The sequence below is a fragment of the Orussus abietinus genome, unplaced genomic scaffold, assembly GCF_000612105.2.
Source record: "Orussus abietinus isolate OABI.00-Male unplaced genomic scaffold, Oabi_2.0 scaffold15, whole genome shotgun sequence".
NCBI classification, from domain to species: domain Eukaryota; kingdom Metazoa; phylum Arthropoda; class Insecta; order Hymenoptera; family Orussidae; genus Orussus; species Orussus abietinus.
Window position 1 is genome coordinate 931,666 of NW_019396010.1, and position 15,532 is coordinate 947,197.

Here is a 15,532-nt window from a genome sequence, read left to right on the forward strand (position 1 = left end):
GGCCAGGCCGAGTTCCTCCGAGGCTCGTCCAAGCACTGACCGAAGCCGGAATATGGCCAGCGGATGCCAAGTACCGGGTTTACTCGCCGGTACTCGCGAGTACTCGCCGACTTACGCCGACAGTTATAACGCACGCGGGCCATTTGCGGGGCCGTTCCGAGCCAAGCCTGCCTTAAATAACCGCCACCGAGAGAAACGCTAACGCGACGTCGTTCACGGCGAAGGAGGATTCCCGCCAATGCTCGCAAGCGGACCCGAGAAGTCGTTATCGCGAGAACCTGTCCGCATTAACCCTTTCCCTGGGACGGGAATATTTTCACCAGGGGGCAACAATACAAATTTCATATGAAAAATTTCACAATCAGCTGGGAAATATATTATAATAACGCCAATAGCACGTCTTTATTGGTGATGGTCACCGCCGCGGTCTATCTTGTACTTGTTCATACCGTATGGTAATTATAAAAAAATCCAAGTAATAGAAATAGACCACTGGTAAGGTGGGTAAGGAACTTCCAGCCACTTAATCCAGTTTTTCAAGTTCGTCTTAACTGTGGAAGAGAAGCAAAAAAATCGAGGGCCACCCCATGGAGCGGTTTGTAGAACGTTTTATACGTTCACCAGCAGGAACGTTGGGTAGCTGTCGCGTGGGAAACTGTCCCTGTATATGTGGTCACATTACTCCAACGGGAAAATGATATGTGTGGTACCTGCATCGATAGTGGAGCACGTATGTTGGAAATCCTAGGTCGGTAGAATCGGAGGTAGAGGAAAGGTTAACGTGGTGGTGAAACGCACGGATGAAGGTGTGATACCGAATGGCTGTTATCATATTCCTGGGACCAATGTTTAGGCGGATATGTGGTATGAAATGTGACGGCGATTTTAACGCGTGGTTTGACGCTAATGGCTCTAAGTAACTGTAATCTAGTTAAAAGCTGAAGTACTCGAAGGTGTAAACGGAATCAGTGCTATGTATCCGCCGGTAATTTAACAGGATAATTTTATTAACATACGTTGACGCAACTGTCAGAACCGCATTTGTAGTTATTGAGCTTGCAATTGGTTCTAGAAAATGTTTCCTTACGATTGCAATTATAGGTTTATGTACCATGTCATGTAGTCCTTTAATACATTCAATTTAGTATCTAATTAATGTTACTAGAAAAGGTACGTAGAATTTTCACTCTCTTTTTCTCTTATATCTGCAGAATATTCCACATATAGAAGGGCCCTTTCGTATCACCTTAATTACCTGTAAATAATTTGCTTTTATCGATCGCAAACTCTTTAGAGTCGACACATTAAATTGTTTCAATTTCCCGACCCACCTTTACCAACGAACCTTCGTTCCCGAGGCGCAGAAAAAACCCATAGAAATAAAAAATCCAAAAGGTCGAATACAAACGACCGCATTATGCAAATGATCAAAATGGGCAGAGGTGTGTTTAAATCGATTAATAATCAATCCCCTTGAATATCGACGTTAAGAAGACGTACGACGCAGCCTCCGTAGAATCGTAGGATTATATTTCCGTGATTCGCGATACATATCCAGTTATTAATCGTCTCGATTGGAAAAACTGTCTCGTCGGATTTAACGCAAACCCGGCGCGACATCTTGGAATCGACTTTGGGGAAAAAAATACCGTCGACAAAGTTGCAGCAGCGAAGGGATTAACAACAAGTTGGTTGGCAGACATCGAGCCAAGGAGTTAATGAGTCGATTGGGAAAATAGATTAATCGATCAGGTGAAGGGAGGTAAAGGAAGTTCGCCGAGTGGGCCTGAAAGGTGTCCTGGCAGGAATTCTTTGGCAGGTGGTCAGGGAAGTCTCGAGGAAATTGTCAGTCGGCTTAACCTTAAAGACCGAGCTCTTGGTCGTACCTCAGGTGAGCTTGATCGCTAATTAAAGATTCGCTCGCCAGGTGTGTGGGGACTCCTTCGAGTCGGAAACCCGTCTGCGTGGTATGATTTTCTAATAAGTAACCATAAACAAACGTCGGCTCTTCTATACGTACCGCATACATCGGTAGTATTAAAGTGGTTACAATAAATTAAGGTGAGGTGAAACACCTCGAGGAACTTGATCGACGTCGGTAAAGAAGATCTTTCTAAATACGTTTCGGGCGTTGGTTTTTATATTGACAGCTGTGTCGAATTGTATTGGGCATTGTACTAAATGGAATACTCCATTTGTCGCTATTCGCTCGTACTAGTTCTTATCACAATATAAATATATAAAGGCATTCCTTCGCGATAAATAATTCGATCGATTATTGCCGAGGAGGTTCAATGTAAAAACTACCCTGGGACTAACGTAACTGGCTCTTTAAGGCCATTTGTCGACCACTAGTCTCGTTAGGTACCTTCCTCGTATGTGTACGCATAATCGTAAATTATATCAACACCTTCGCAATGTGTAGTCGTGGAAGCCGAGAATCGCCCACGTACTTACAGCTGCACTCGAGCCATATGAAAGTTCTTCGTTAAGTCGCCTACATGCCCCAGAGAGATGATTTCCTTTATTTTCATTTCCGAAACATTACCGCCTACCATCTCACAACTCAATCGCAGGTGACTTTTCCTCCTCCTCCTCCTCGTACATAACAATGTAATTACTATATTTCAAACAGTTATTACATCCAGCCTGCTTCCGAAGAGTCGTTATTACATCTAAAAGTTCCATATCTGTTCTATATGCACTGTTGTAAAAAAAATATCATAATTTTATAACAGATTTTTAAATATCTGGCAAAAGGGTTACGATTACTACAATTGCGCTTTTCCCAACCGTATCTTCCCGCAAAATAGCTCCGGTTGTCTAAATCAGTTGGAGAACACCGGAGTCCCCAATCCCAACAAATCGTAAGTGAGTAAAATACGCGGTATGAGATTTGCATAACTGGTCCCTAATCAACATTTCGCCAGCCATGAGATTAGATGGTAAAAAATGGTTAATGCACGTTAGTCGATTTTCTGCACAGTGGCTGCATTAACGGATAAAGCCAGGCATCGGGATGGCATAATCGGGCACTTCCCAAATCCGCGAAAATCCCGTATCCATAACGCCTAGGGTAAGTAATCTGTAATTATTGAATCACGTAGCCGCGTTATCACCTCGGGGAAATAAGTGTATATTAAGTCGCATCCACCGGCGTTAAGGAGCTCTATTAATTCCGCCTATCCCCCTAAGTGTTTCATCCAGTTCCCGGCATCACCCGGTACATTAGCTTCAAAGCCGGTTAAGAAGACGATCTTGCATACGCAATTATAAGCTGTCAGTGCCCCGGGCTACTTAGCGGGATTAAACGCGAGTGAGACGTCTAATATATCGCGGTCGGCAGAATCGTCAATAGGATCGTCGATGCGTACACCGTTGAAAGAAAAAAAAAGAAAAAAAGAAAGAAATATTATAATTTTATAGCATTCGTTGGAAGTTTCATTCAGACATGGTGGTGAGGGGACACCATGAAAACCTCTCCCCAGGAAACCACTTTTCCTATTAGCAATCGATTTCTCGCACGGCCTTCTGCCGATCCCGACATTCGGATTCCTTCGCGTCTTTAGACCCTGACGTCATTAACGTGACATTTCGCGTTCTCCCGGTCGACGTTCCCGATAATGCGAATCCTTAGACACTTGAAACGTCGTTAAAAAACCGTTACCATCGCCAGATGACGACATGGTCATTACCACGGGTCGTGGGTTCAAATTAGAGGAGTCGGAGATCGGAGCTTTTCGGTATGGGGATTAAGGTGAAGTGAAATAGTGTTGAACGGAAGCCCAAGACTTGACTAGGACTTTTCTAGGCTGGAAACTCCTTACATGAACTCCACCTAACGTCTAGATCCCATCAGGAATTTTTTCCTCGGTTTCGATGAAAATAAGCGATCATCCCAGATCCCCGTTCTTTCGCAAGGCCGATCCAGGATCGATTTGATAAGCCAGGTGAAACGCTCTTCCGCCCACGTGGGAGACCGACAGTCGTTCCTTTGGAGCCATCGATCTCGGTCTTCGGCACACGGTTATCCCTGTTGCGAGACGTGGAGGATCTCGCAAGGATTAGCTAAAACTCAGAGAAAAATGTCTTGGTCGCTCTAACAAGGTTTCGGCTTCGCATTGTCCAGGAGAAAGTGTCTCGAATGGAGGTTCAAGTCCTAACTAGGACTTTTCTAGCATATAGATCCCGTCAGGGATTTTTTCCTAGGTTTCGATGAAAATAAGCGATCATTCCAGATCCCCGTTTTTTCGGACATTCGCAAGGCCGATCCAGGATCGATTTGATAAGCCAGGTGAAACGCTCTTCCGCCCACGTGGGAGACCGACAGTCGTTCCTTTGGAGCCATCGATCTCGGTCTTCGGCACACGGTTATCCCTGTCGCGAGACGCGGAGGATCTCGCAAGGATTAGCTCGGCGAAGGAGTTTGCATTGGCCTAGTGGCTCGTGCGTTCCTGGCGAAAATTAATTACCCCGTTCCCCGATCTAACGGGTCTTCAGCCGTTCAGCAACGCCGCGCTGGCCGCGCGATCGGCGACGTCGCGGTCCGATTTTATCAGATCTTATTGCAGATTTACAGTTGCGATCGCTGACTCGCCGCCGATAATCGCCCCGTAAACTTGACTTACGACCTTGTTAACGGCAACCCGGAAAGGCCGGGTCTTCGTTGGGAGGAAAAAATCGAGCTGGCCGATTTGTCGCGGGCGCGACTACCGTGTCGCCCTCGGGACTCGACCAGGACTTCGTAACTTCGAGTTCCTCCTAGCGGACCTCGAACCTCCCCGTCTATACCCGGGTGGTTTTAATCGCTCCTCCTAGGGGAATGGACATTTGCATATCGGGTCGGCCTAGATATAGATACGTCAGAATTGACGGATCATTTAACAGCCTCATCCTTATCCAGGAGTGCACAAGAGTGGACAGTCGATGATATCACAATAGATTGTAGATAGTGGAGCGATCGGATCTGAATACAAATTTTCCCCAATTAAGATCTTACGTTTACTCTTTATCGTATCATAGCGAATCGCTCACAATCGGTGCACGTTACTAAAACGATATATCTTCAATATCTATTCCTTAAGCGGTTTGATATCCTCTTATCAACGATTGGAAGGTCTGGCTGCATACCAGGGTGGAATTTTCTTCCGATAGAACTTTTCATGCTTCCTAGTGTGTACTAGCGACGAGTCTAAAATAGCGATGTAATTATCGAAATACAATTATTGTCATCATAAATTGTATTATGATTGCGTATCGGTCTTACGTGTATGATCTGGTACTCTCGTACGATCTCATTCTATAGATCTTGTTAATTCCTTCTCTTTCGTTGCCTCATCCGCTTCTGGATAACTGTACGCGCGTCGAGGATGGATTACTCCAAAAAGAGAAGTCGGTTACTCCCACGTACTCGCTCGATCGCTTTGGCTTCGCCGATCGAAATAAATCCAGATCAACGATCCGAGCGATACATCGCGTGATTAGCTCTCGTGATCCTTCGCGATCCTTTACGATTCCTCATGCAGAAATTAAGCAGGACTACTTCGGATTACGGCGGACTAATCGAAACTCGTACCGAACGGTCTAATGGCGACCATGGGTTAAATTTTATTGCTGGGGAAAATTTCAAGTTCTATCACATAATGGAGTTTAGCGATCCAATTGTTTAACATGGTTTTGGAAACCTATAGATATCTACGGATCATCCAAATTATCATGCCTTCCTCAATTTATGCGAGTCCCTTTTTCACGCGGCTTCGAAACGTCATCTTGATTTTTTTCTTCGGCTATTTAAAAGGAATATGTAATTCTGAAATTTATTTTTTAATAGCGTAATGTGTCAGGGATATTGGAAATTCCGTGATTTTTCGTTCGTTCTACTAGAACTCGGTGTAAGAATTTTACTCAATGAGTCGCGGAAATTAATTAGTACTACTTCAATTCATAACACTTAGCACGTCGTGCCTCGGAGGTGAAAGATTATTGGAAAATATCATTATGATGCATGATACAGTCACGGTAAAATAAATTGCTACCACGTTGGTGTTATTACGCGACGACGAAGTGAGTCGCGTGAATTAGTGTCGGGTGTAGGTAAACTTGCCTGAAACTAATGTATGTATGATCGCGTAATTTCCGAGGCGACAAAATTTACGATAACGAGGATATTAAGGTGATACGAAAGTGTGATATACACATAAGAGAAAATGAAAGCATTGATTGAAACTTTCCTCCAAAGTGGGTGCACCGAATTATCTGTAACTTTAACACGTGATTATGGAACTGCGGTAAGGTTTGCAGAATTGCATTTACAAGTGCATCCCTACTCCACTTAAGGTGATAAACTTCTACCGCTGCAATTGCCAACTCTCCTTCTCCGGCTACACGATCCTTGGCGAGCCACCTTCGAATGGCTCAATTAAACTTACAGTTACGCGATTAATCAATTTGACGATTAAGCACTCGGTAATTCCTCCCCATGATGTATCGGCACAGGTCAACGGCACCAGCATCCAATCAAGTGCAATCGATGCACCTCTGGCTGCGCAACCGGAGTGGAATTACCGATTCCAATTGAGCCTCTCTCTCTAACTCCTCTACTCTTCCGATCATTAGAAATTTCACTTTCCTCTCGTTCTCGCGGGTAGAAAATTGAATTCGGAGCAAATTGCACCTTGATAGGATTTCTAGTCATCCCATGATTTTTTTAGTCATCCTTATGATTGCCCCCTGCACCGATTATCACGCGCTTATCATCCGCATTAGAAGTAGGTCTAAATTGCATTTTCCTGCCTGCCACTTTTAACCCCTTGGCATGTAATCATGTCTGGGAGACGTCATTCATTTCATGTGCCATTGCAGACTTTGACGCCAAATGAAATTTTTCGGACGCCTCAAATTCCGTTTCATTTGTATGTCAATCATCGATCAGTTACATCGCACTTACCGTTATTTATATTATCTCAAACCCCAATTGAGGACATCCAAGCAAGTTGAATTTTGGTCATTGACGCGAAGGGGGAAGGGGGCAATAAGAACAAATCGAGGGCGGAATTGAGCCGCGATCGAGCTGGCGCTGATACTTAGTGGTCCTGCTACATGTAGATAGCTGGCGATAGCGGCTCTTGGTGGTAGCCACAAATCGCTACCGAGTCCGCTACGTAGCGATTCGCGGAGCTCGGCGCGGCCCGATATCGTTGCCGAGTCTATTTATGCAGTTAACACGCCCCTCTTCCGGTTGCCGACTGGCCGGTGGAGTTGCAACCCGGTCGCCGCTAAAAGTCCGCGCGCCCGGCTTAACGAAGCGCCGATCCCAGGAGTGGCGAGGATCCGCGTTAATTAGTAATTAACCGGGCTTACTCCGCGCGCGTATCTGCGCGCGACGCCGATCTACACGCGGTTGGACGCGTCAATCGAACTTAGCTAAATTATTGCGCACTGCTAATTGCGCGCAAGGCCTCGCCCGGACTTAGCGCAGGGCCCTCCGGGGGATAAGACCGACGAAGACGAGTCGTAACTCTTCCGGTTGGACCGCAATCCCGGTGCGGCCGCAATTGCGATTGCTCTGCCTTTGCGCCCGCTTCTGGTTCCCTTCTGGTATCCTTCTGGTACTTTTCTGGTTCCCTTCTGGTTCCCTTATGGTTCTCTCATGACTCCCTCCAGACTCGCCCTGCTAATCACCATTCCCAGGAGAAGCCCATCTCGTACTTCCCGCTCTAATTTCGTTTCCCCTGTTTATTACCAATGGGTCATACTCCATGTCGCGTAGGAGGCGACTCGTTGCGGTCTCGCATAGCAGGGAGTCGAATCGCGGAGCTACCGTGCGAGAGCATGCAACCGCTGCGTGGTTGATTAAGAAATTTCTTTGTAAGCGATGATAACGCGTTTATCACGAACGTGCATTCATTTGATCGAGACCGTGCGTGAGGGAAACGCGGATGATTAGGAAGGTGGTTATTCTGGATAGATCTGCATTTCTGGATGGATCCAGGTGCATACCGCTGTAATCTGTCCTCTCTTCTGTCTATCCGCCACATCCATAATTATTTCTACGTCTATATCGTGATATGTAGAAGAAGACATGTTCATTCTAATCTACTTGGATGATTCTGATCGAGCTTTAGGAATTTCTATCTCCCTCCTTGCCTGTTCAAATAGACTCGTTTTATTCCGGTGATATCTGGGAGTAATGCATTTTATTTAATCGATTTCTGATTTATGCTGGATTTTTATTTCTGATTTATGTTCGATTTACCTTGGAAAGTAAACATATCTTGTGTCGAATGATAGGAAAAAGGAGGACTTGGATATTGGGTAGATCGTGGAGACGTCGAAGGTGTATCTACATCTTCCTCTGGGAGTAACACGGGTGCGGGCATTTACCTGCAAAGTGGTATCGTTAGGATCGAATAAACAAACGAATCTATATCAAAGTAGATTATGGAATTTACATAACACGCGAAGTCGATCGTAAACTTTCCTACCGTAAGTAACGATATGTCCAGGAATACATGTTTGCGGAAATTCCTGAGGGGATCTTCATTAGAGATGCGCCACTACCGGAAACCGTGATAGAGCTATTAAATGGAGACTGGTCTTGAATATAAACCGTCCTTGCCGGCTGATATCCGGGAATAAAATAAACGCGGAATCGCATCTGCTTAGAAGCACTCGTAAATAGACATTTTAGAAAAGCCTCGATTGCGCAATTTCTGAAAAGTATCCATTACCCGACCCGGTGGTAAAGAGAGAGAGAGATATTGCAACTTGCATGTGCAATGAGACCTTGCACTGTTTTGCTTCCTAGAAATGTCATTGACATAGGCCCTTATTTACGTTTAAACATTTCTTCGCTTATTTATTATATCGCGTTCTATTGAAATATTGAAAGAATAATTATTAATAATTCCCTTTAACTTAGAACTTTCACTTCCAACCACAGGTAATCAAAATTGTTTTTCTTAGTGGAAATAATGTATTAGGTGTTCCGAATTTTATGTCATTAGCGTTTGAGTGGAAAATGAATTTAAACGGGAACGGATTAGAGCGTTGATAAGATTCCCGAGTAACGAAGTTGTACCGAGAGTACAGTACCGTTAAGTCTGGTTATTTAGTAAAATCCGGGATTTCAGGATAAAATGATATTATTTTCTATCGGGTCTCCTCAGATATAGAATTCTGGTGTCCCGTTGCACCGATACCGAACTCTGGATGTCATAAAAGTCGATCTAATCCAAAAACGAATTACTCGAACCTTGCGTAGTCTGTACACGTCTGCATGACCTGTATCCGATATCGGAGTAGTTCGCCAGGTGACTACTGCAAGAAAACTTACATGAACAGGTTTTGATAGACGTTAATACGCAAAGGTACTTTAATCTATGCAGTACACATCCGTACACACGACCCTAAGTCTATCTTTAAATCGAAGAGCACCGACTCGAGCACGAAGTCCCGATTCTGGTTCCCCGTCGAAGAGGGACTTGAAAACGTTCCTGGATCCAAGTGCCGTTGCTCCCGGGTCCGGATTCCGTGAGACCGCGGAAGGTACCGCGGTATGCGTCGAAGTGCGAATGCAGATACCAGATTGAGATCCAGATCCCGATTCCAGAGGCGCGATAGCGTCCCGCCAGGAACGGGATGATGGATGGCGCGGTCGACGCCGATGAAGGATGCCGGATCGCCGGGGATTCTCGCCCGGGTAGGTCACCCGACTCTCCGATGCAATAAATTCCCATGAGCGGGTCTAACAGGAGCAACTGGTCCTCGGAACCCGATAACTCCATTAAATTTCAATAAAGGCCAGATCGTTAACTTTAGTTTGCCCGGCCAGAGCCCACGTCCCGGGTTCTAGCTGCAAGGGGCATCGTCCCGGTCAATTGGCCCGATGGATTTCAGGGAGCTTCTTCCCCCACTGATTAAACGCTCATAAAAGGATATGAAAGGCGGAAATTAAATCGACGTCGATACCCTTATCGGTGCCAATGCCATTTTGAATACTCAAGTGGGAACTGTTGATAATGGGAAGCTTCGAATCCCTCTAAGGTCCCTAAATCGGTTCCTGATTCCCTTGGGTCCGGATCATCCACACCCCGTCGCAACCTAAGTTTGATCCCACCAGATCGTAATTTGGACCTTCTGGTCCCACCACTCGGATCGAGGTAAAGATCGACCGCACCTAGGATCCATTGCGATTACGAGTGCGTGAGCTCTCGTGGCCGTGCAAGCTGATTAACTGTAAAGCCCGGAGACCTTTTGGAAGGATCGCGCGAGGATCGCGGAAGCCGTGGATCATCGATCCGACCGATCGGCGAAGAATGTGCACGCGATCGGCGGCTCTCGGTGTGCCTAAACCCGATCGAGCGAGACCGGGTCCGCCGACCCGTTAGATCTGTCCCAGGAGAAGACGGCGAGGATGCGATTCGCCGCGAACACGCAACCCCTCGCCACGGACCCGCGGCTTATTATTAAGCTTATTAATGCGGAGCGTGTGCGAGTGCGTTGAACGAAACGCACCCAGGCCAATGAGATCGACGACCTTCTCTCACGGGAGCTAGAAACCCGGAGGAATCGATTAAACCGCTTCTATACCGAAGGTTGAATCACCGAGGGCTACCGTCACGCCGCCAGACGCATCTCTGCACGCCAAGGATGGACCAAGGCGTTTATTACGTTTTTTTCTTTTTTTTTTCTTTTTTTCCACGAGAGCCCTCACTTCTCGCACTTTCATCTCACGTGGGTGTATTCGCCGGATTGCGTATTCCCAACACCGTAAAGAAATTTTTTTATGAAAAATCAAATTTCAGGAGTTTCAGGACCTACTTTAGGGCCCGTGGAAAAATGTCAAATCGAATCGATACACCCAATTTGGATGATACTTTCACTAGCGATTTGACTTGTATATATATAGGCTGACTCTTTCATATTTTCATATTTATCCGCATGCTCAGTGGGCTTCGTCGCTCGTCGCGGTTCTGCGCGAGGACTTTAGGAATAATCAGATCATAACCAGGGCGAGCAAATAAGAACCGGTCCCAAAGTGGCGCTTTCACTCCTAGAAAATCGAATCCCGGTCAATTAATGGGAATCCGGATATCGGACGAGTCTGGAAATCGATGACATCCGCCCCCCACGTTCCTTCCTAGAGTTTTACACGCGTGATCGTTTAAAGTGCACTCCTTCAATTATAGCAAATTTGCAGTGCGACTACCCAGCTAGAGTAGCTAAGTGATTGGGAATTTTAAATCACCATTTATAGAGAAAATCCGCTATGCATACATGTATATATATATATCCTATGACCGCCACACGACTACCTTGGGATTCGGCAGAGCGAGTGAGTCGTCGGAACGATTTTCGATTCTTTTTCCTGCGACTTTCGATGTCCGTCCCTCTGGCCGGGTCCCAAGGCGCCTGTACACGGATCCACCTCCCTTTACCTCCCCACGGCTGCCGGTAGGCATGCACCCATATAATACGGAATGCAATAATATTTCAACCCGCTGGCGAACAAGATGCGCGACAGCGGTTAGGCGAAAAAGAAATGACCACTCGCCGGTTACTAACTTAACCTAACGCTAATGCCCCGTACACACTACCACCGGCGCCAAGTGGTGGTGCTGATCGAGCGCCGGCCACGAGTATAAAGACGAGGACGGTCGACGGGACTCAGAGGTGCTCATGCCGGGTGTATACCCTTTAACGACAATTTTTTAATCGAAGGAACAGTGGCGGACGTGAATGCCTCTCCTGCAGATGCGGCATCGCCTGTGCAGGTCGGGAGGGCATCGATGTCTCCCGGTACACTCCTAACGCGACGCGGTATCGTTTAAATGATCTTGGGATTTTATAACATATCTTCAAGGGGAAATTCCCTTGAAACCGACGTTGCATCGTTTGCATTATCTGTTTTCCCCGGGGTTGAAAAATATTTCGACTTTTTTGTACGTGTGGATGACACTTTGGTGTCACTTTAATGGTGTTAATGTGTGGAATTTCCTGGGATTATTAGCTGGATTAGTGTTTTTCTTTAAATGAAGCTGCATTCTCTATTTTTTTTTATAGCTTTGTCGTCTCTCCCGTCTTTCAAGATCGAGTACCGTGAAGTTGGCCAGCACCGAGGGGAGAACCTCTGATCGACGGCGACCGGGACGTTGTCGTGAGAGAAGCGGTCGAGGGAAGAACCCGAGGAGGGACACAAGAGGCGACAAGGCGCGGCAAGTTTTATATTATAATTACGCCTATTCCCGATTTCCACTCCACCCTCAAATGTGCCGACGTTAACCCTTTCTCGCCTACGTGTTTATTTACCTTTACTTCCTTTTCTCCTATCCGCCTCTTTCTCTCGCCCTCTGATAGCACCGTTAAGTATCCATATTTGGATACGAGGATACCCGAAACAACTGTGTGCACCATGTGTGTACGTAGGTATTTAATAAGGGTATAAAGGCCAATTATTGTACACGTACTTTTCATCGCGCGGGGATCTCGGCATAACCTCAAATACGCCGACGATAAACCTTTCCCGTGTACGCGTTCATTTATGTTTGCGACCGTGGATTTGTTCTTTTTCTTGCTGTTTCCTTTCGCATTGTCCACCAGACATAAAATATACGCTTAGGAGTATAAGTATACGAAGGAATGGAAAAATAGAAAACGAGCAAAGAAATTGCCATCGAATTTGCAAATCCAAGAGTACACTCGGCGCGGAATTCGAGCGGCAATTTTGGAGGACGAGCTGGGAGATGTCGGCAATGAATTCGCCCTATTAGTGGGCGATCATGTGAAGATATAACGTTAAGATAATGCCGAAAAGGCGGGATGTCATTCGGACGGCCGTAGGTAGTTTCGGACCATTCGGGAAACGAGATGCCAGCCTTAGGCACCTCGTTATTGGAAAGTCGTGTACTACGGTGCAACCGGAAGTCGAGTCACACCGACTCGGCTCTCTTTTCCTCCTGCCTCATTTTTCTCCCTTTTCTCCCTCTTTTTCTATCTCACCTTCCTCCCGAGTGCCCGGTTTTACGATGCTCCTTAGCTCGGCTTAACGGTCGAGCTCCAGGACTCGCCGACGATTTATCGTCACGGTCGACCGGACGGCTTTTTCCAAAACCGAAAATCCTCGAGGCCTTTGTTTTTCCTATGTTTTCTATTTTTACCTCCGCCGTTTGTTAAACTACCTTAGGCTCCCCGAAAATGGGTGCCGTTTACAATTTGGAGAGAGAAAAAAAAAACCCCCGATGCGTTTCGAAAAAATTCTTCGACGGAGAAATTGCGCTATTAATGGAATTATTATTTTTCCCTACATTTTACAGATTATCCTGTTAGTTTAACGTATTCTTCTTCTCCGTGTTAAGTCTCGGTACGTCGCGGTAATCACGCGTATCCAGAGGAATTAACGAAGCGCGTTAATTAGCGCGACTCGAAGTCGCTCATTAGGTATTCGAACTCGAGAGGCGCGATTAGGGCGTTGAAAAGCGAACCGATAGGATCGGCCCGAATAGAAAATACGGACGCTAAGTCGAAATCGATGTTATCGGGCCTGGGGGCGTTATCGCGGCCCAATCGCTGCCCGGCGTTGCTCTTGTCGCGAAACGCAGGCGCGCGTTTCTCCGCGGCTCGGCGGATTTTCCCTTAGAGTTTCCTTCCCTCGTTCCCGCTTCTTCTTTTTCTTATCCTGTTATCGGGCCTCTTTCTCTCGCCTGCACGAGTCCGGGTCGGGGAGCGAATGTTCACGAGCTCGATCGACCGTTCGTTTCGAGCAAAGTAGGCGTAAGTAGGCAAACCGGGTGTCGCCATGTCGCCGCGAATGCACCGGAGTGCACCGCGAATCCACCGTGTTAAAAAAATCCAACGACGTGGAACCCTTACATGGAAAAAGAGAGAGAATGCCCCGTTTTCGTTTTATAGAGTTTTATAAGCTTGTAGGGAAACGGGGTGACAGAGGGTCGCCGCAAATGCATTTTCGCATGCACGTGGAGTGCACTGCGAATCCACCGCGGGGAAAAAATGCAACTGTCGGACTTTTATATGGAAAGGAAAATGAAAAAAAAACGTTCGCAACGAAAATTTAACGTGCGTTTTACATATTTGACATATGTTTTACATACTTCTAACGGCTCAAAGAATGTCTATTATATACAGGGAAAGAGGGACGAATCTATGTTGGCGTGGTCAAGGATTTCCATCGCGATGATCACGATAGACAATTTACGTTAGAGTCTGTATATACTGGAAACCATCAAAGACGATTAACGAGAAATTGTTGGCAATGCTGCTCAGCACTTACGCAAAACGTATCTTATACAAGACATGCAATGGTATCCCGAAGGCCTTGGATCTTCGCATTATGCATATCTTAATAACGCAAACTACCGATTTTATTCGACTACCATTCCGTAATAACCGTTCACTCGCGATAAAAGACATATTGATGGGAAATTGTTAGAACTTAAGTACGTAATGCGCACTAAAGATATGAACGAGAGTAGGGCGCGATCTTCGCCTCTTTTCTCCAAATATTAATGGATTCCGAAAGTGCGGGAAAGTTTCCGTGAATTTTTACGAGTATTATATTATCGTGACAAAATTGCTGAATTGATAAGACTGGCACAATGTTTCCGATACTTACGTTTCGATCTCTTGATGTCATTTCGGAGAAAGTACTTACTCGACGGTAAAATCACGGGATAAAAAGTGATACGGTTGTTTATACATTCTTACGCGTAATTAGCGAGGTACGGATGTCGAACCGTAGCAACAATTGCCGAATGGAAAGGAATATCTCTTCTATCGAGGTACTGCATATACCTTGAAAAAGCACGTGGAAAATCGGGAAATATATCTTGTGCGATTAGCAATTATTACCATTCGCATCGCTTTGCTATGCAAAGCTAATGGTCGATAGGTACAAGCATTGCAAAACGAAAACACGGCCCGATTAGCACTACGCGTTTCTGCGAATATTTTCCTTAGAATCGTTCGTCCGAGTGTTCTGGAAATTCATCAGCCGTCGTTAATTAAGAGAGAATATCTACATTAAGGTCAGATTTTGCAAGTCAATTGTTTTTTTTTTCTTTCTCCCTTTTTTTCGCGATGCAAATGACATGTACTTACAACTGTAGCAAGCATTGCCGATGCAAACGTTGAGTAATGCCCATGACTTGGACTTTAAAAAATTACTCATGCTCGGTACACATTTATTATTACAATACCGTAATGTCCTAAACGAGGTATCGCTTTTCTAATCGCACGAGTTTCCAAAGTACTCACCGTGAGGTTTTCTTTTTCATTTTATTAAGTGTTCGACACATTGCTCGCCACTTTACGATCTTTTTATTTCCACCAAGCGGATGTTGTTATCGGACGTCGAGTTGTCTCTTGCGATAAACGCTTGAATTTTCACGAGCGGATAACGAGACCGAAACCTAAACCTTCTTTCTCGGTACCATTGTTCGGGGCGAACAAGTTTCGTATAATCCTTGCAAATGTCTTAAAAATATCAAATCGTACCCTCCACTAATTCCCGCAAATC

At 45.7% G+C, this 15,532-nt stretch overlaps 1 protein-coding gene across 4 annotated transcripts in view; it reads left to right on the forward strand.

The window, feature by feature from the left end:
• LOC105696516 (GATA-binding factor A) overlaps window positions 1-15,532 on the forward strand; it is a 45,083-nt gene that overhangs the window by 14,895 nt on the left and 14,656 nt on the right. For all 4 annotated transcript variants that reach the window (XM_012419049.1, XM_012419050.1, XM_012419051.1 and 1 more), the window contains one exon: window positions 12,064-12,215. The gene's annotated coding sequence lies outside the window, so the exon portion shown is untranslated. The remainder of the gene's footprint in view (window positions 1-12,063; window positions 12,216-15,532) is intronic.